This window comes from Macrotis lagotis, chromosome X, assembly GCF_037893015.1.
Source record: "Macrotis lagotis isolate mMagLag1 chromosome X, bilby.v1.9.chrom.fasta, whole genome shotgun sequence".
Taxonomy (NCBI): domain Eukaryota; kingdom Metazoa; phylum Chordata; class Mammalia; order Peramelemorphia; family Peramelidae; genus Macrotis; species Macrotis lagotis.
In genome coordinates, this window is record NC_133666.1 from 572,334,605 (window position 1) to 572,354,805 (window position 20,201).

The 20,201-nt window shown below is 34.1% G+C and overlaps 1 protein-coding gene and 1 long non-coding RNA gene across 2 annotated transcripts in view; one reads left to right on the forward strand and one right to left on the reverse strand.

Annotated features, from left to right (window-relative positions):
- LOC141499367 (CUB and sushi domain-containing protein 3-like) overlaps nucleotides 1-20,201 on the reverse strand; it is a 586,049-nt gene that overhangs the window by 23,608 nt on the left and 542,240 nt on the right. The gene's annotated exons all lie outside the window — the stretch shown is intronic.
- LOC141497970 (uncharacterized) lies at nucleotides 933-1,694 on the forward strand. Its single transcript, XR_012471500.1, has 2 exons — nucleotides 933-1,012; nucleotides 1,422-1,694. It is a non-coding gene; the product is annotated as an uncharacterized LOC141497970 (long non-coding RNA).

A 20,201-nucleotide genomic window follows, 5' to 3' on the forward strand; every position in this document is an offset into this window, starting at 1 on the left:
ATATAAGATAATAAATTCTGTTTTGGGACATTTTGAGTTTGTCCAGATGTCATTAGCAGAAAAAATAAAGATAGAGGGTACTGTAGGAGGCTTGAGGAGAGATTAAAAAGATCCAGAACAGCTGTTATGGAAAGTAATATAATCAATAGATTAAGAAGGACAGCAATGTCTAGATGATGTGAAGGCCTAGTGGAGATTACATGAATTTGTAGTGGGCTCAAGTTTTATTTTTCTTTGAATTTCTTCCAGTTTTTTTTTTCATCAATATATTAATAGGTTTTAGAAGGTAGGAGCAATACAGGATTGGGGTTTTAGAAGATATGTCTGTGCTATTAAAAAGAGGCAAGAATTAACTTGAAAAGATAATAGAGGCAACTGGGTGGCACAGTGGATAGAGCACTGACCCTGTAGTAAGGAGAACTTGAGTTCAAATCTGGCCTCAGACATTTAATAATTACCTGGCTGTGTGACCTTGGGCAAGTCACTTAATCCCATTACTTTGCAAAAAAAACTAAAAAAAAAGATAATGAATAGTTAAATTGAGTTACAAAGAGCAAAAAATAGGTAAGTAAAGATATTTTGGGCAAGAACTAAGGGTATTGGGAATGGGGCTAATGATGAGAATGAAAAATAAGGGTAAAGATCATAAAGTATAGGGAAAGATATAAGGAAAAAATAATGTGATCTTCAAAAGAAAGGGATTCCAAAAAGATATATTGATTCATTTCATTTTATTTTGGTTCAACTTACTTAAGATTTGTTATATATTTCCTAGAAATATGAGTGCCAAGGGAAAGCAGCCAGAAAATCATCTGAAATACAAATTCAACTGAGGGACAGCAGTGAGAGAAACTGGATGACATCTCTTTTCATCATAATGAGACTCTGGGACACAATGAGGTTGATGCTAGGAAGACTGCCTTGGCTGGTATGGCAGGGGAAAGTAGGACGGATCTGACTTGGGGTAAAAACTTGGGTAGCAGAGAAAAGGAATAGCTGAACACACCATCTGGTAACTTCCTATTTTCTTAAATTATTCTTGCTAACTAGGTGTGAAGATAACTTGTTTCCACATTGTTGAACAAGTGTAGATGCTTGACAGAACCTGCTGTCAGTGAACATTAGTCAGCACTAATTTTCATTACCATGGGGGTAAAGCCCTGGTGGCCATGCCCTAATTATGGCTCTGTTAATCAGTGCAAGGGAGAGACTCTGCTAGACACCACAAAGGATACAAAGATAAATGAGACATGGCCATTGCTCTCAAAAACTTTATATCATTTAGGGTCAGTTAATAAATATTAATCAAGGCAAAATAAGGTAAACTGTAATAACTTAAAAAGCATAGGGGAGAATTACTTTTATCCAAGGAGCCAGGATTGGTAAGGAAAGACTTCATGCTTTATTCCCTACCTTCTCAGGATGGACCTCTTTTCCAATGATTTCAACTGTACTGAAGATTTGGATTTAATCTCCTGAGTTCCAAGGACATATTGGTGAACATTCATCATATTCTGGCATGCCCCAGGGCTCCATATTACATCCTAATCAACTCACAATAGTCTTGTTCTGTACCCATCTCAATTATTAACAGAAGTTTGCATCCTATTGTTGGGTCCCTGGCCCTGATAAGTGGCCTTTCACCTCTTGTTTCTGGGGTCCACTACTCCATTACACTCTACGCTGTATCATTACTATGCTACTTCAGAGAATGTTTCTTTTCACCCATTCTTTTTTGTCCATTTTTGTGTCGTCTCATCCCCATTAGAATATTGGCAAAGGCTGCCTGTTTGCTTGCATCTGTTTCTCAAGAGTTTATCACAGTGACATATTCTCTCTCTCTCTCTCTCTCTCTCTCTCTCTCTCTCTCTCTCTCCCCTCTCCCCCCCCCCATTTTTCTATGTACCTACTTTAGATAAATGTCTGCAAATAACGTGTAAGATTTTGAAAGTCAGAAGTATTATTAACCATCAGGAAAGTAAAATCAGATTTAATTAACATGAAATAATAATAATAATAATACAATAATACTTATACTATACTAGATCTATAATCTTATTAATATAGTAACAATAACAATAGTTGAAGCTTATTTTGAGCTTTCAGTGAAAATACAACATAGTACACTGTAAATAACAAAGGATGTTTTGAGTCTAGAGATATGATATAAAACTAAGGAGCATAGAGGAGAGCATAGGACTTTTAAAGTCTTTTTCTTCAGATTTAAAAAATGTTAGCATCTCTTTGCAAATAATTCATACAAATGCAAGTTAGGTTTTAAAGTGCCAATGTCTAGCTAAGTTTATCTATTGAGACACTTTTCTGTAAACAATTATTTGGGGGTTATTGTTAAGATCACTTTAATTAAATTCTTGTTTATATTAGTAGACCTCAGGCAAACTATTCTTTAGCAAGTCTGATTTCAAGACTGACAGGATTTATAGCATTTAGGAATAGAATATTATTGCCTGCTTTCATCTCCATTTTCCTCATATCAATTTATCATTTCTGAAAATCTCCATGCTATTCCCCCACTTAAAAAAATGTTCAGAGTCCATTCTCTTCCTATACATAGTCATCTTTCATGCTTACATGTCTGGGTCCCTTGTCTAAGAAGACTTTAGTAAGATTAATCAAACAAGAATTCTAAAAACTGAATTAACTCAAGACTATCCCTCACCTCAGGAAAAAATGGAAAGGTTTATAAAAAAAATGTTGATGATAAATTATTCATGTGTATAGCATTAGAATTAAGATAAAATGGGTGAAGGACATTTTAAGCTAAACATTTTCTCCCACTGTTAGTTTTTGTGTTATTTAAAACTCTCTCTCTCTCTCTCTCTATATATATATATATATATATGAAATATAAATAATATGTGCATATGTAAATTAGTTAAGCAAGAAATAAATTATTCCACAAGTAGTAAAATGAAGTTTTCTGACTACTTTCCATTATAGCTACAAAAATTTATAACTTTACATTTATGTGGTACAGAGAGATCAATTTGTACTCAAAGGATCATTTCAGTAAACTTCTAATTGGTTTTCTTGCCTCAAATCTATCTTCTTTCCACCCCATTATCACTAACATATCTCAAATTGACATTGCTAAAATACAGATGAGATACTGCTATTCTCCTATTGATGAAATCTTAGTGTTGTTTTTTTTGTTTTATTGATTTTAGTATAATATATACATTTTTTTCAGTTTGGAATTTAAAGTCTTTTGTAATCTAGTTCCAATCAATCAGTTTTTCAGATTGATAAATTAAAAACACCAAGGAAAAGTCATATAATATGGTGAAGGACCTTGTGATTATGCTATATGAGAAGCATTTGAAGGAAGTGGATATATCTAGCATGAAGAAGAGAAAACATAGAGAAGGACATATAGACATAGTATTTAAAAGTTAGGTTAGAAATGTACTTAGTCCCCAATATGATTCAGAACATGAATAGAAAACAGTTGATTTGAATCAATACTCACATTTTCATAATATCAATAGGAAATACTTTGGGCCTCAGTGTGGGCTATCTGAGTTAACTCAAAGATGCACTGATATAGAAACTAGTGGTGACTAAATTAAATAAAGAATATATAAAAATAATTGTAGATTTCTGAGAGGAATCCCTGAGACCCCAGGAAATTTCCTCGCATGCTTATTTCATTTCCTTATGATACTGACTTCAGTCACTGTGTGATTCATTCCACCAGATGTGGAATCATAACCTAGACAGCCCCAGAGGACAGAATAAAGAATATTGGGTAGAAGTTCCAGAGGAGCAGATTTTTTCTTGATGTAATGAAATTAAAAAAAACAAACTACACCCTCTCCCAATTAGAGTTTATTATGGTAAAAGTATCACAATCAATAGAGATCTTCCAACAAACTCAGGATGACCTCTTAGATGGCATGCTGGAGAGGAGATTCTTTTTCAAGTCTTAACCTTAAATTAGGCCCTTTTGATGTGCTGGGAACTGTGCAGATGGAAATATAAACACAAGTTGAAAGAAAGACATTTTTTTCAAGAAACTCATTCTTTGAGTGAAAACAAGAAATAGTAGATAAAAAAGAGGAAGGGAAGAGGTAAAAATATACATATTAGAGGCATGGCAGGGACAGTTCTGAAAGTCAGGAGAGACAGATATGACTGGCCTCAGCAGTTTTTTTAAATGGAGGTTCTAAGATGGATCGCTTGGTTATGGATTGGAGTATATGACTTCTGAGGTCCCTTTTGATACTTAGTAATGTAATTCTGAAGTAGAAAATTAAAAATTTGACTTTAGTTTTTTTAACTCCAAGAAGGCCCTAGAGTATTGCTTAGGTTTCTTGGCAAAATTTGCTCCTAATTTGGATTTGTCTCTTACTGGTATATTAATGAGCAGGAAAGGAGAGAGTGACTACTGTGCGTAGAACTATTTGCTCATTCCTTTGCTATTTAGTATCTTATAGCAATGTTTGATAACTGTACCTCATTAGCAGAGTATTAGTGTTCTCTTGAGGCTTGAGAAACTGAAGAGAAGGCTTTTCAGAAATAGATTTATCAACATTTTAGACTTGATTAAGCATCATCCTATAGGCAATTTTAAAAATACAAATACAACACCACTTCTGAATTAACCTATCTACATTTTTTCTCACTAACAAAAGTAAAATTTGTTCATGACTTATTTGGTAATTCATAGAGAGTTTCCTGGGACACATAGTTTTATTTATTCATTCATTTATTTTCATCCATCCATATGTACATGTATATTTTTAACTTAAAATATTTCCTTTCACCTTCCCTTCCCATCCCTCTTCCCCCAGAAGCAAACAATCAGGTTAGCATTGCACATACATATTTTGGATAAATATGCTTACAGATTAGTCATTTTGAGGATGAGGAATTAGGATTAAGGAAAAGACATACATAAGAGATAATTTTTATAAAGTGTTCATCAGATTCTGAATTTTTTGTTTTGTTTTGTTTTGCATCCTCTGGATTGAGATAACATTGTCTATAGCCTGTCTAATATAGTTGTCCTGGCTTTCTGAGCTCCTGAGAGGAGCTGCTTCCATCAAGGGTGTTCATCTCACAATGTTGTTATTAATGTGTTGTTGTTAATGTGTATTGTTCTCTTGGTTCTACTCCCTTCCCTCAGCATCAGATCATGTAAGTCATTCCATGCTTTTCTAGAGTCTGACCATTTATGGTTTCTTATAGAACAATAATATTGCATAGCATTCATGTACCATAACTTGTTTAGCCATTCCCCAATTGATGGGCATTGCCTCAATTTCCAGTTCTTTGCCACTTCAGAAAGAGCTACTATGAATATTTTGGAATATGTAGGACTTTTCCCATTTTTTGTAATTTCTTCTGTGTAAAGATCTAGAATTAGAACTGCAGGGTTAGAGTATGAACAGTTTTATTGTTCTTTGCTCATAGTTCCATATTGCTCTCCAGAATGGTTAGATCTGTTCACATCTCCACCAGCAATGCATCAATGTCCCAATCCTCTCACACCCTCTCCAGGATTGATCATTTTCTCCTTTTTATCATCTTGATCAATCTGATAGGTGTGAGGTGATATATCATTATTGTTTTAATTTAATTTCTTCATTTGAAAACTATCTGTTCATATCCTTTGACCATTTATCAAATGGGGAATGGCATGTGTAACCTTATAAATTTGATGCAATTGTCTAAATATTTTAGAAATGAGACCTTTATCAGAATTCCTAGTTGTGAAGATTGTTTCCCAGATTTCTGTTTTCCTTCTAATTTTGATAGCATTCATTTTATTAGTGCAGAACCTTTTTAATTTAATATAGTCAAAATCGTTCATTTTGTAATTTATAATGTACTCTAATTCTTGTTTGGTCATAAATTTATCCTCTTTCCATAGATCTGATAGTGTATTTCTTGGTCTATTAATTTATCGATGGTGTTGCTCTTTATATCGAAATCTTGTTCCCATTTTGACCTTATTTTGGTATAGAGTCTGAGATGTGGATCCCTAGTTTTTGTCATACATACTATTTTCCAGGTTTCCCAACAATTTTTTTTGTCAAATAGTGAGTTCTCATCCCAAAAGCTGATGTCTTTGGATTTGTCAAATGGTAGATTGCTACAGTCATTTACAGTCATTTCATTTGAAACTATCCTTAATCCACTTACCCATTACTCTATTTCTTAACCAGTACCAAGCAGTTTTGATGACTGCTTTATAGTATTGTTTTAGATCTGATAGAGACATGTAGAAGTTAAGTGAGCTAAACTGGAGTCATAAAGAATAAGTATCTGAGGTGGAATTCAAACCCAGATCTTTCTGATTAAATCCAGCATTTTGAAATATTCTTTTTCATTAGGTATTTTCTAATTAATAAAAGCAACATACATATACTTAAAGTCACATTTGAGATAAAATCTGGATATTTGTATACCTCAAGTTCTTCATTAACAGAATAAGTTGAAAATCAAAAGAACTGGATTTAAATGGGTGGAGGGGGGAGTAGATTGTGCAAAGTTACCAGTCTAATTTTCTTCTCAAATGGCAGATATGAATCAGGATGATTGGAGATGGCCTGGATGCAGTGGGAGACTTCGTCATTTTTAAGCTAAGGTCATTAACAGGTCTCGGTTTGACTGAGGCAAAGCCCATTGAATGATATGGTCTTCCTTGAGGATGAAGGACAAAGATCAACCTGTATAAGTAGTTGAAGCAGCTCTGCTACAGCTTCCTTCCTTCCTTCCTTCCTTCCTTCCTTCCTTCCTTCCTTCCTTCCTTCCTTCCTTCCCTTCTTCCTTCCTTTTTTCTTTCTTCTTTCTTTCTTCCTTTCTTTTTCATTTGTTCCTTCCTTCATTCATTTGTTCATTCGTTCATTGTTCATTCCTTCCTTACTTCTTTTATCCTTCAGTTGTTCTTTCTCTTTCTTTCTGTCTCTCTGACTCTATGTCTCTGTCTGTTTCCCCTTTCCCTTCTGTCTATATTCACTAGGGCATCATACTCATATCTGATGGTGCTCTGCCTAAAGGAATGCAAATTTTGACCATTGAAATCTGTCTAGATATCTCCAGTTTACCAGTCCCAAAACACTGTGGCCCTCAATAATTGCCCATTAACAAGTTCCAGATCAATTCCACTTGATCATTGTTTGGACCTTGACTGACTCAAAGTGAGTATAACTAGCAATTAAGACATGTTAAAAACCTTAGCTTAAAAAGGCCAAGGTGGATAAATGATCAAAGGATATGAACAGACAGTTTCCAAATGAAGAAATTAAAGCTATATATAATCATATGAAAAATTCTTGAAATCATTATTGATTAGAGAAATGCAAATTAAAACAACTATGAGGTTTGAGTGGGATAAAGTCTGAGATTTCTTCAGTAAAATATTATAGATTGAATTTGGTTAATTATGTGCCCTTCCTCCTTTGACAAAGCAAACTTCTGGGATATTGTTGAAAAGTCAACTGACCTCACTTTATCTGTTGATGTTCAGAGAATCATTCAATTCCTAGGGCTAAAGAGATAATGTGTTTTCAGTTTGAACTTTATGCTCTTTCCCCTAGATTAGTTTGCAGGTCTAGATTGTAAAACCACACTCCTCATTACAGAGGGTGGGTCAGTGGGGGGCAGGAATCCAGTTAGGATAAATGTGATTCTTTGGCCTTTTGCTTTTGCCTCAATCTCTCTAATTGATTGTGGCCCATTCCTGGAGAAAGGAATAAAGCTTTCTCTTAATACCTTGAGAGATCTCTGAAATTTATTTAAGTGCCATTTGCCCCACACAGGTATCATCTCACACCTATCAGACTGGCCAAGATGAGAAAAAGGGAAAATGATCAATGTTGGAGAGATTGTGAGAGGATTGGGACATTGATACATTGCTGTTAGAATTGTGAAGGGGGGGGAGGGGGGCAGCTAGGTGGCATAGTGGATAAAGCACCGGCCCTGGAGTCAGGAGTACCTGGGGTCAAATCCAATCTCTGACACTTAATAATTGCCTAGCTGTGTGGCCTTGGACAAGCCACTTAACCCCATTTGCCTTGCAAAAAAAAAAAAAAACCTAAAAAAAAAGAACTGTGAATGGATCCAACCTTTCTGGAGAGAAATATGAACTATTCCCAAAGAACAATGAAACTGTTTATACCCTTTGGCCCAGCAATTCCAATTCTAGGTCTATATCCAAAAGAAATTATAAAAAGGGAAAAGTCCTACATGTTCCAAAATATTCATAGCAGCCCTTTTTTGTAGTGGCAAAAATTTGGAAATTGAAGGGATATCCATCAATTTGGGAATGGCTAAAGAAGATATGGTACATGAATACTATGGAATACTATTGTTCTCTAAGAAATCCTCAATGGGTGCAACTAGGTGGCACAGTGGATAGAGCACTGACCCTGGAGTCAGGAAGACCTGAGTTCAAACAGAGCTTTAGACACTTAATAATGACCTAGCTGTGTGACCTTGGACAAATCACTTAACTCAATTGCCTTGCAACCGCCCCCTCCCCCCCAAAAAAGGAAGGAAAAAAAAAGAAAGAAGAAACCATAAACAGTCAGACTATAGAGAAGCATGGAATGACTTATGGAATCTGATGCTGAGTAAAGTGAGTAGAACCAAGAGAAGAACTATGTACACATCAACAGCATCATTGTGAGATGAACAAACTTGATGGAAGCAGCTCCTTTTAACAGTTCAGAGAGCTAGGACAGCTGTATCAGACTGGCTATGGACTATGTTATCCCTATCCAGAGGAAGAAAAACAAAACAAAACAAAACACACACACACACACACACACACACACACACACACACACACACACACACACACACACAAACAACCCTTCAGAATCTGATGAACACTTTATAAAAATTATCTCTTATGTATTTCTTTCCCTTAATCCTAATTCCTCCTACAGAAAATAACTAATACTACTCTGTAAGCATGTTTATCAAGATATGTATTTACATTGATAACCTGAGTGTTTTCTACTGAGGGGAGAGGTATGGGAAGGGAGGATGGAAGGAAATTTTGTTACTTGAAAATATGCATATGCAAATGGATGAAAATAAATTAATAATAAATAAATTAAAGGGTGGGGAAAGAAGAAAAAGACTAAGGTCTCCCAATGACCCAGGGCAATCTGCAATTTTCTTGATCCCTATCTGGCCATAGTACCCAGATGGTTTCCAAGGGGAAAATGAGGCTGATAACTTTGCACAGCCCTCCCTCTTATAAATCCAATTTACTTGCTTGTCATGGAATCATCTCTCCAATATCATGATTCTCTTCCAGAATCAAGGACAAATTAACAACAACAACAATATCAACAACAACAAAAACAAATTAAAAAGACAAGCTCTTCTCTTTTCTATAAATGGTGAAAATTCTTTAAAAAAATGTTTCTCTATATTCTTCCTTATTAGAGAGTAGGAGGAGTCCTTTCTTCTATAGGATAAAAGAAATAATCCAGGAACAAACACAATCTGACATGCCTAGGGGCTAAAGAGGATTTGAAGAAGCTGTCACTGCAACTATATAACTGCGATTTATCTATTGTAATGCATGAAGCATTGCAAACATTGGTGGAAACAAACAAAAGATAAGAAGGCTCCAATATGAGTGTTAAGAGATCTTTTCACTGACCCTAGGAAGAAAATTCTGAGAAATGGTAATAAGTAGTATGTTTTCTCCTAAAAGAAAGGTAGGAGTTTAACAAACAAAAACTTACACAGAGTGGACAGCTCACTATGCAGAAATGTTGGGGGGGGGGGGCTTGTAAAGGAAGAAAGTATCTAAAAGCTACAGATCAGGGGTTATTAGGTGGCCCAGGGGATAGAATACCAGCCCTGGAGTCAGGAGTACCTGAGTTCAAATGTGGTCTCAGAAACTTAATAATTACCTAGCTGTATGACCTTGGGCAAGCCACTTAACCCCATTTGCCTTGCAAAATCCTAAAAAAAAAAAAAAAGATGCAGATCAAATGGAAGATATGGATAAATAGAACTATATTACAACACCATATATGGAAATCAATGAGTTGAAGGTAGGGAGCACAGAATGAAAGATCTTTATGGCATTATGTTGTATCTTCTTATACCCATTATGTCTTTTTTTTCTATTGCTCTTTGGATCATAATTTTTTTAAAAAATTTATTGTAGTTTTTTTGTTCCATTATATATGTCTCCTTCATTATGTATGTCAACTTAGTTTGTCTGATACAATGTCCTAAATCCTGCTACTTAAGTTTAGTTTCAGTTTAAAAAGCAAAAAAGCAAAAACTGCCTATTCATTTTAGATATAGGAACAGTGCTAACATTTCTAGAGAAAGTAAATGTAGAACTCACTGGATAAAATTCAGCATTCCTTAGATCTGTTTCGTTTTTCACTAGCTGTTTGACATTGCTCAGGTCATTTGAATCTTTCTCCATCTTAGCTTTCTGGATCTCAGATCATCTTTAAAATAAAGTGGATAAACCAAGTGAACTCTAAAGTTCTGACCAGTTCTTATTTTCGCTCCTGTTTCAACTCAGAGATTGTAATCCATTGTTCAGAGGTGCAATTTAAGTTTCAATCTTGAAAGCTCCTCAAGAATAACAATGTGTTTGACTATGAAAGCATTTTAATTTGGTTTTAGTTCTGCAGTAGGGATCTTTAGTTCTTCAATATGTATCAAACTAAAAATAAGTATTTAAAGGTAGAATGGGTTTACTAAGGGAAACTTCTATTTAAGCCTGGTTAATAGAAATGGAATTGTTATATCCTCCTTTCTTAGAGATTTTTTTCCCCTTTCACTTCAGACACTTTTCAAAACTCAGCAAAGTAGCTATTTTAAGTCACTCCTTTCTGCAGCCAACCCTTTTTTGGTTCCCTTAACTCTAATGCCTTATGTCTAATACTCTCTCTAATTTATCCTGTATATTTCTCATTTGTACATTGTTGTTTGCATTTTATTTATTCCATTAATCTGAGGTTTCTTTGAGAGCAGGAGCTGGATGCTTAATAAATGCTCTTGGCTGGCCCTGATGTAGTATTCCATGATATGCTGAATCACCAGAAAATAATATAATAGGGAAAAATGAGTTTTTGTATCAGGGAACAGTTTAGGATCTTTGAACATGATGAATAATTTTCTAAATAGAAATCTGTCCATCTTTTTCAGTTATAATTCTAAGCCCATTTGCAATGTCTCTCTGTTGTCTGTGAATAATTGTCACAAAGAATGGGTCAGGGACAAAACCAGTTTCATGTTGCACATTAATTTCATTGAATGAAAAGACCATCTCCCAATCTGTAGTTTTATTTTTTCTACTAGTGTATGTGGGTGGGGTGTTTGTGTGGAGATGTAGATGTGTATGTATGTAACTAAGAAAAGCTGCTAGATTGGGATCAGGAAAAATCAAGTTAAAAATCTCCTCCATCCCTTAAGTGTATTATCACCTTGGGAAAATCATAGGACTAAATTTTTAATTTCCTTAATTGTAAAACCTCATCTCTATCCTTGCCTTCTTCATCCGGCTGCATTCCCAATTTCTCTGCCCTGCTCCACAAAATATCTTCATCCTAGAAGATCATCTCCCCTCTCTAGAACTCATACCTTCTGCTTCTTTGGCCCTGCCCCCTGAATGAATGATTCTTCTTACAGCTTCAATTTAAGCAAGGTATCAATACAAGCCATTATCCATTTCTTACCAGCCTCTACCATGGCCCTGTACCCCTTCTTCTTTTTCAGTGTTTTTGAATGTGTTAGCTTCTCCTTTAGAATGTAAGGTGCTTGAATGCAGGCAGTGTGTTTCTTTTTGCTTGTATTTGTCTTCCCAATACTTAGCTGGAGTCATTAATACATGGTAAGCTTATTGACTGACTATTGACTGACACTGTAAAATGGGGTAATAATTATCTCTCTCCCATAATGAAAATAAAATGAGAAATTTTAAAAATATGATACAAATACTATTTAATAAATAAATCATATATGTATATATTGCTCCTGCCCCAACTCACACTCATGTTAAGGGTGGAAAATGAAGTTCTGCTGTCTCACTGTGTTAATATTGTTGTCCATAATGTAATCACTGTGGGTCTTGGCCTTCATTTTTGAAAAAGACCAAAATGATATCATTATGTTTGAGATAAATTGCAGTGTGTGCTACCGTAAATGATCAGACCAATACAAACTTGGAAAGCTCCACAAGAAATCTGGAGTTCTTACTTTAACCTTTTATGTTATGTTTCCTTTGAGCTGCTTCTATTTTGCCTTCTCATAGAGCACAGCCCCCTCATTATTAAGGGTATGCCATGCTGGGTGGTCCTGTCCCAGTGTCTCCCAAGTTGTAGAATCAGTTTTAAAGTTCTTAAGAGAGACCTTCAGGGTTTCCCAGTATTGCTTCTTCTTACCTCCTTGTGAGTGCTTGTTCTCTGTGAGTTCTCCATAAAATAGTCTTTTATACAAGCTTATGTCTGACATTTTTAGAACATGACTAGCCCATTGTAGTTGCACTCTGTAATATTGAAACTTTAGGTAGTTTAGCTCAAGAAGGGACCTCATTGCCAGGTGATCTTCAGAATCTTTCTAAAGCAATTGAAATGGAAGTGATTCAGTTTCTGACTTGGCTCTGATGGATTGTCCAGGTTTCATAGGCATACAACAATGAAGCCAGCACAACAGCTCTGTAGGCTTTCAGTTTGGTAGTCAGTCTAATTAACTTCTTCTTCTTTCCCACACTTTCTTTTGGAGCCTCCCAAATACTGAGCCAGCTCTGGAAATGCCTGGGTCAGCCTCATTGTCAATGTGCACCTCACTGGAAAAGAACATTTCCACAGTATGCAAAACTTCTCCTTTTGCTGTAATTGATAGTTACACTTATAGATGGTGTAGTACTGACTGATGGAGCACCCGAGTTTTCTTGGTGTTAATTTGTTAGAACAATGTTAGCATGATCAGCAGAGAATAGATCCATACTCAGCTTCAGAGGCTGCATGGAGTGCACAATCATCGGCAAACATAAGATCAAACACCAACACTCCCTCCACGTCTTGGATTGTAGCTTTTTCAAGTTGAAGAATTTGCCATTTGTGAGACAGTTGACCTTGAGACCATGTTCATCCTCAGTGAAGATGCTCAATAACATGACTGAAAACACCATGATAAAAAGCATGGAAGAAAGGCCACATTCTTGTTTCACTCTACTGGTGACTGGGAAATCTTGAGAGCTATAATTGCTTTAAATATTGCCTGCACAGCAATACAGATGTTTATATAATATGATTCTTAGTAATTTCATAAAATATGAAATTTCTGTTTCTTTTGTATCATTAAGAAAAATAAATACATTTTACAGACTGTTAAAATAGGGGAATTCTTACATCATTAGTAGGTCATATTTATTAATAATCATGGTATCAAATAGTCAAGGCAGAAATGTATGACATGGATAAAGTATTTGTGGCAGAGACAATTAAGTGGAAGGAGACCCTTAGATACAAGGGAACAACATCAACATCTGTTTTTCTTTCAGAATCCCAACATGGTTTGTCCAGTTGAAATATATCATAAATTTGTAGTAGACACAGTGTATTTTCATGATTTTTTTCAGTTGTTCCTTTTTTTGTCAGTAGTCCATGATAGAAATAAATGTAGCCAGTAATAAAAGTATTGAAAGGCTGGATTTGGCAAGGCAAGATCTTTGGAAGGATAAATAGAAAAGAGATTCAAGAGAAGAGTTGAATTAGTTTACCAGAGGTTCAAAAACAGGGAAGAGAAGAATATAAGTTGGACAGAGATTCTGGCTCAGAAAATAACTGAAAGTGGAGAGGGTGTGATGAGAAAGAAGAACAAAGCTTGGAGTTGTAAGGCAGCAGAAGAGATAGAATAAAATAGATTATGATCTTATAATGAAATTTCATGAATAATGACATGATATATATGAAAACATCAATGGTATGATTATCTCTTCGTATAACTGAGGTAGAGTACTGGGTCATAAGAAATGAGCATATTGAGGAATCAGAAGCTTAGGGTGTTTGGGAGAGCATCCATCTATCTATCTATCTATCTATCTATCTATCTATCTATCTATCTATCTATCTATCATCTATCTATCTATCCCTCTAAACTGAGCACAAAGGTCAGCTACAAGTGCAGTGGATGGAATACTGGCCCTGGAGTCAAGAGAACTTGAGTTCAAATCTGACCTCAAATACTAGCTGTGTGACCTTGGGCAAGTCACTTGACACTGGTTGCCTCACATCTAAGGCATCCTGATTCATATCTGGCCACTGGCTCTGGAGAAAAAAGTGAAACTGGTGATTTAGCACAGTACCCTCTTACTCCAATCCAGTTCATTTGTTTATCATGGCATCACCTCCTTGGTGTCATGATCTTCTTTAAGAAGGAAGGACAAAAAAATTAAACACAAAAGTGGGAAGGAAAGAAATACTGAGCCAGGTACTGAACTTATGAAGGATGTCTATAGACAATAATCACCAGAATCTAAAGTGGATTACGGAAAGATGAGTCCTGTGAAAAAGGGAAACAAATAATTTTGCTAGTAAGTCAGGGTCATGAATGAAAGTTCAAACAGTGCCAAAAAGGTTAATCGGGGAACCTCTATCATCAGGAAGGTACCAGACATCAATGAACACTGGAGGGATAAACAATGAAAAATGTTTACTATTAAATAAAATGTGTTATTTGTGAAATTTCAGAGAGCAAGGTAGAAGAGATGGGTATTAAAGTGGGATATTGAAAGCAGTTCTATTAAGAGTGATGGAAATAAGTGACCAGTCAGTGGGGAAGGGAAAACCACATTCGAATAATAGTAAGTGAGGGATAAGAACCACTAGAATGGGGTGGCTAAGATGTGTATAAGTATGTTAATCATTGAGGAATGATCCTAGACAGCTTATCGATGTCCTTAGAGGTTCTGCCTCTAGAATCTTCCCAAGCAGCTATGCATACCTGGAAAGGGGAAGGTGAGAAACAAGACCTGTGGAACTATGGGGAGTTAAAAAGGATTCCTAGAATGCCTGGAGGATGATGAACAGTATCCCAGGGTGGTACATGCAGACAAGGCAAGATGTATGGTTTTACACTTGTGAAATAGATTTTGGAACCCAAGTTTAAGATCTTACATTTGTCTTTATTAAAGTTCATGTTATCAGATTTGGCACAGTGTTCTAGCTTGTGGAGAGTTCTTTGAATTCAAAATACGCTATCCAGTATTTTAGCTATACATCCTGCCATTGTGATATCTATAATTTAACAAGCATGTCATCTGCAACTTTATCAGAGATACTGAATTAATAAAAAGAGTCAAGAGTCAAGCTGAAGTTTATAAACCACTATTATATATCTTCAAAATAGATATTGAACAATTAATAACTGCCCTCTGGTTCCAAATCTCAGTAATGTCTCTTAGTATTATTTTTAAGAACAAGAGTTCTATCAGTCTCTTAGGAATGGAGAGAGAGAGAGAGAGAGAGAGAGAGAGAGAGAGAGAGAGAGAGAGAGAGAGAGACAGGTCAGAGAAAAATTAGTTCAGGCTGCTATAGATTGCCTTATTTTTTAAATTAAAGTTTCATTGATGTTTTTATTTTGACATGAAATGATCAGTTATTCTCCACCTCCCATACACAAAAATAATTTCCTTGTTAAAAATAAACAAACAATGAAGTAAGAACAATTCATATTAATCATATTTGATAGTATAACCTCTAATTGTAGTCCATACCCCTCCTCTCCCTTCTCAAACCCCAGAAACCCTACTTATGCAAGGAAAATAAATTATTTTCTCTATTTCTTCTTCAGGGCCAAATCAGTCCTTATAATTATACAACATTTCTTTAAGTGTTGTTTCATCACTGACTGTTTATCTGTACTTCTTCCTCTGTTTTTACTTGCTTAACTCCAAAATCAGAGCATAAAGTTCTTCTATATATCTCTGTCTTTTCTTACATCATAAAAGTATTCCATTAAACCACTATGTCATAGTTTGTTCAGCTATTCCTAAATTGAGGGATATCCACTTTGTTTTCAGTTATTTGTTGTACCAACAAAAAATGCTTTATTATCCCTAGTATATAAGGGTCTCTCTTTTTTTTTTTTTGCCTTTGACCTCTTTGGAGGTTAACAGTAAAATGATTTCTGCAGAAAAGGTGACATATTTGAGGGACTTTTCTTTTACAATTCTAAATTGTTTTGTTATAAGGGTGAATCAGTTCATAACTATCTGAGTACAATATTTAGTTTACCTGTCTTCTTATAACCCATATAAATATTTCAATTTCTTGTCATTATTGCCATATAACATCATATTGCCATATAACATATAACATATAATGTCAGAATTTTCAAATTTCTATTCTTTTCTATATTCACTAAGAAAATATTAAAGTAAAGAAATATTCAATAGAATAAAGTGTTTGGAACATTTTTGACAACTTGGAAATATTTGATAGTTTTATATTCTTTGTCAGTTTATCTATTGGATAATGAATCCTGTTCTTAAGTATTTGTAGAAGTTCTCTATATATTTTGTTTTTCTCGCTTTAATCCAAGATTTTTAACCTAATACTTTTCCAATTGGCAGATCTCTCCTTATCCTAGCTGTTTGTCTTTTTTCTTTCTTTCTTCATTTTCTTCCTTCCTTCCTTCCTTCCTTCCTTCCTCCCTTCCTCCCTTCCTCCCTTCCTTCCTCCCTTCCTCCCTCCCTTCCTCCTTTCTTTCTTTCTTTCTTTCTTTCTTTCTTTCTTTCTTTCTTTCTTTCTTTCTTTCTTTCTTTCTTTCTTTCTTTCTTTCTTTCTTTCTTCCTTTCCCTCTTTCCTTCTTTCTTTCCTTCATTCTCTTATTTTATTTTTTAATATCATATAGGAAAATTGTAAGAATTGTTTTTGATAAAACATTTCTGCTTCTGTGTGATTACTACTTTCTTTTTTTGCTATTCTTTTATTGATATATTTTCTAATTTTTTAAGGAATCATAGTCAAACTTTCTGCCCTGTAATTTTTGTTTCATTCTATTTTAATTTTTTAAAATAAAGACATTTACTCTTTTCTCTTATATTGCCTATAGCAGAGGCTTAGCTAAACAGTCTAAAATTTTTTTCAATTCCCACCTAATTCCAATTCCTGGTGAAAGAATTCATCAAAGGAAATAAGTAGTTTCTAACTCTGTCTGACTTGGTTTTGGTTTCTGATTAGTGATTTTTATTCTGTTCTTTCTGGCCTCCAAATCATTCTCCTTGACAGTGAAAACAATAGCAAAATAATGAATAACCATAATTTATGCTGGCCTGTTCAGCCTTACATGTGCAATGAATGATAAGTAGCATAGTTTCCTAATAAGGCAGTTGACTTATTTGACCTCTGCTGTGATGATCCCACCATCAATCACCTATTTTTCAGAGAATAGGTGCATCATTAAAACTGCCAACAATCAACAAAAAATTGTGGCTGAGTTTTTGAAGACAAAAATCACAAACATAACCAAATCAATAAATATGTAATTTTAAAAGACAAACAGACTATATGATTCACTTGTCGATCTTCATAGTGCCATTTACTTGTAGAATTTTTAAAATTATAGAATCTAATTTGCAATAGTTATAAAAAATGAAGGTCCTTCAAGAATAAGTTGTCAGGATATGCAGTGTGCTGACAAACTAGAGCTAACTGCAAGCTTCTCCATCATATCTCAGAAATATTTGGATTCCTAAGGCATACAAACTTATGTTACATCATTTTATTCAAGGTCACTGTGTTTAATGTTGAACATCACAACTCTGTCTCATCAGATTCAAAAGAATGCATTGTTGTCTGAAGTAAGGATTTAATAGATAAATACATGACAAAAACCTCTTATCTATCTATCTAGCTATATTTCTATTTTGTTCAGCACATAATATATTTTAAGAAATCTGTTAAAGGGATAACAGCTCAATATGTAAATATCCTGAGTTTAAATACATGAAAAATGCTTCTTTGAAGTATTAATAAAGAATTGTCTAATAGTAAGAAAAATTATGGGTTCAACTCTTTTCTATGACATATATTGATTACATGACCCTGAAGAAAGTCAAATAAATTCTCAATGCATTAGGCAACTCTTTAAGACCATAAATTACAAAAAAGGTACTATCTACATTAGTAGAGAATTTTCCCACATGGATATTCTTTATTTGAATGAAATCACAATTTAAATTATCTCTATAGTTCGCAAATAGAAATTAAATATATTTGGTATAGCATATCTGTGTATGGTTTCTATGAATACATCCATCATACCACTAATTTGGAAGTCAGGTATAAGGACTATGTGTATCATAAAAGTTAAAAATTGCTCAAGTTTGAAGAATATAAATAATTGTTTAAAAGAGATTGGTATTCTATGCTACACAAACCCAGTTACTTACTGAAATAAATTATGTATGGCTGGAAATCTGATTTATGAGCATGCCTGTGTATTCAGGAGTAATGTTTCAGGAACAAAATAGCTGCCACCTTTGAAATAAGGTAACAACACTAAAGAATTAGCTTTCTCTTCCAGAAACTTAAAAATAACATATGCCTAAATTAGAATAAATTCTATTGTGTTGAAACAATACGGTTTATTGAATATATCAAGAAGGTAAGCTTTCTTTTTTGTGTTTATATTTGTCAAGATTTCTATGAGCATATGGGATACTTTTAGTTTATGGTCATGTGATCAGGGGAAAACAAATTTTTGAATCTAGAGCAAAGGTTCTCATTTTAGGGTCCACAGATCTAAAAAATGTCTATGGGTACATTTCAAGGGTCCCATGAATTTTTTGAGAAAAGCACAGATTCTTATGAATCATCCCAGATAGTCATCTATTTTATTTTTAATTTACACATGAACTTCTATTAATTTTCTTTGTCTTTTGATAATCTTTCACTACAGGAGAAGAGAGACCCTTATGATATCATTCCTAATTCATGGGATCTTTTCTAATATATATATATATATATCCTTATTAAGCATCAATATAGACTTTTTTCCAAGTTTGTTGATAGTAAATAAACTTTTATAAAACACTTTGTATAAGAAACTCTGCTTCACCGCTACATATTATCCAATACATTTAATTTCTAGGCAAAGAGAATATAAACACATTCTCTGAGCTATCATAGAATTAAATCTATTTATCAATCATATAGAAGAAAGAAGAAAAAATATTTTCTTTTCCGTAGTGCTTTCAGATTTACAAAGAATTTTATATGGTTTATCTCACTGATATTTTCAGTGTCCCTGCTACCACTCAGCTTCTGATTCTGTAATCATAGATTATTTTTTATTATAAACATAATAAATGACATTTATTTAGCACTTTAAAATATGAAAAATATTTTATACACATTAATTTATTTAAGTCACTCAAAATCTTCCCTCAATGTTTGTCCTCTTTTCCAGTGAATGAGTTCCTCTCAGAGCCTCCATTTTAGGCATAGGCCAAGAATCTTTCATCATCATTTTGTCTTTACTTCTGACTCTCTAGGCATTTTTCTCTTTTTATCTTCCATTTATGTTTTGCCTTTACCCATTGGAATGTAAGTTCCTTGAGGACAGGACTTCTTTTTTTTTTGTTGTTGCATTTGCATTCCCACTGCATAATAAATAAGATCTTAATAAATGATTGTGATATCTGCCTAATTGCCTGAACAAATATTATTATGTTCATTTTATAGATGAGGATTATAGATATAGAGATTGAAGAGCCCTTCAAAGACAAATGGTTCAACTCTCTTTTCCCCAATTGTATAAGTAAAGTGAGATGGAGAGTGGTTAATTTGCTCATGTTCACAAAACCACAAGGAATTTGAACTTAGGACTCCCTGATTGTAAATACAGAATTATTAATTATTTGAGACTGACACTTATGAAAAAGTTATATTACATAAACTCCCTCCAAAAGTGTATATTTCGAATGATATTCTAATAATTAATGTAAGCACATTGAGGGCAGAAAATGTCTTGACTCTTTTTGTATCACTAATTCTTAGCACATTGGAACATAGTAGGCACTTAATAAATGTTGATTGATTCATAAGTATAATTTAAATAAAATAATTCTAGTGCAAATCTAATTAAAGTTTTATATAAAACAAAATTCGACACAATACATAAAATTTTCGATCATGTTTAATTAGAAAAGTGGTGCAATGAATAGAGTGTAGGAATTA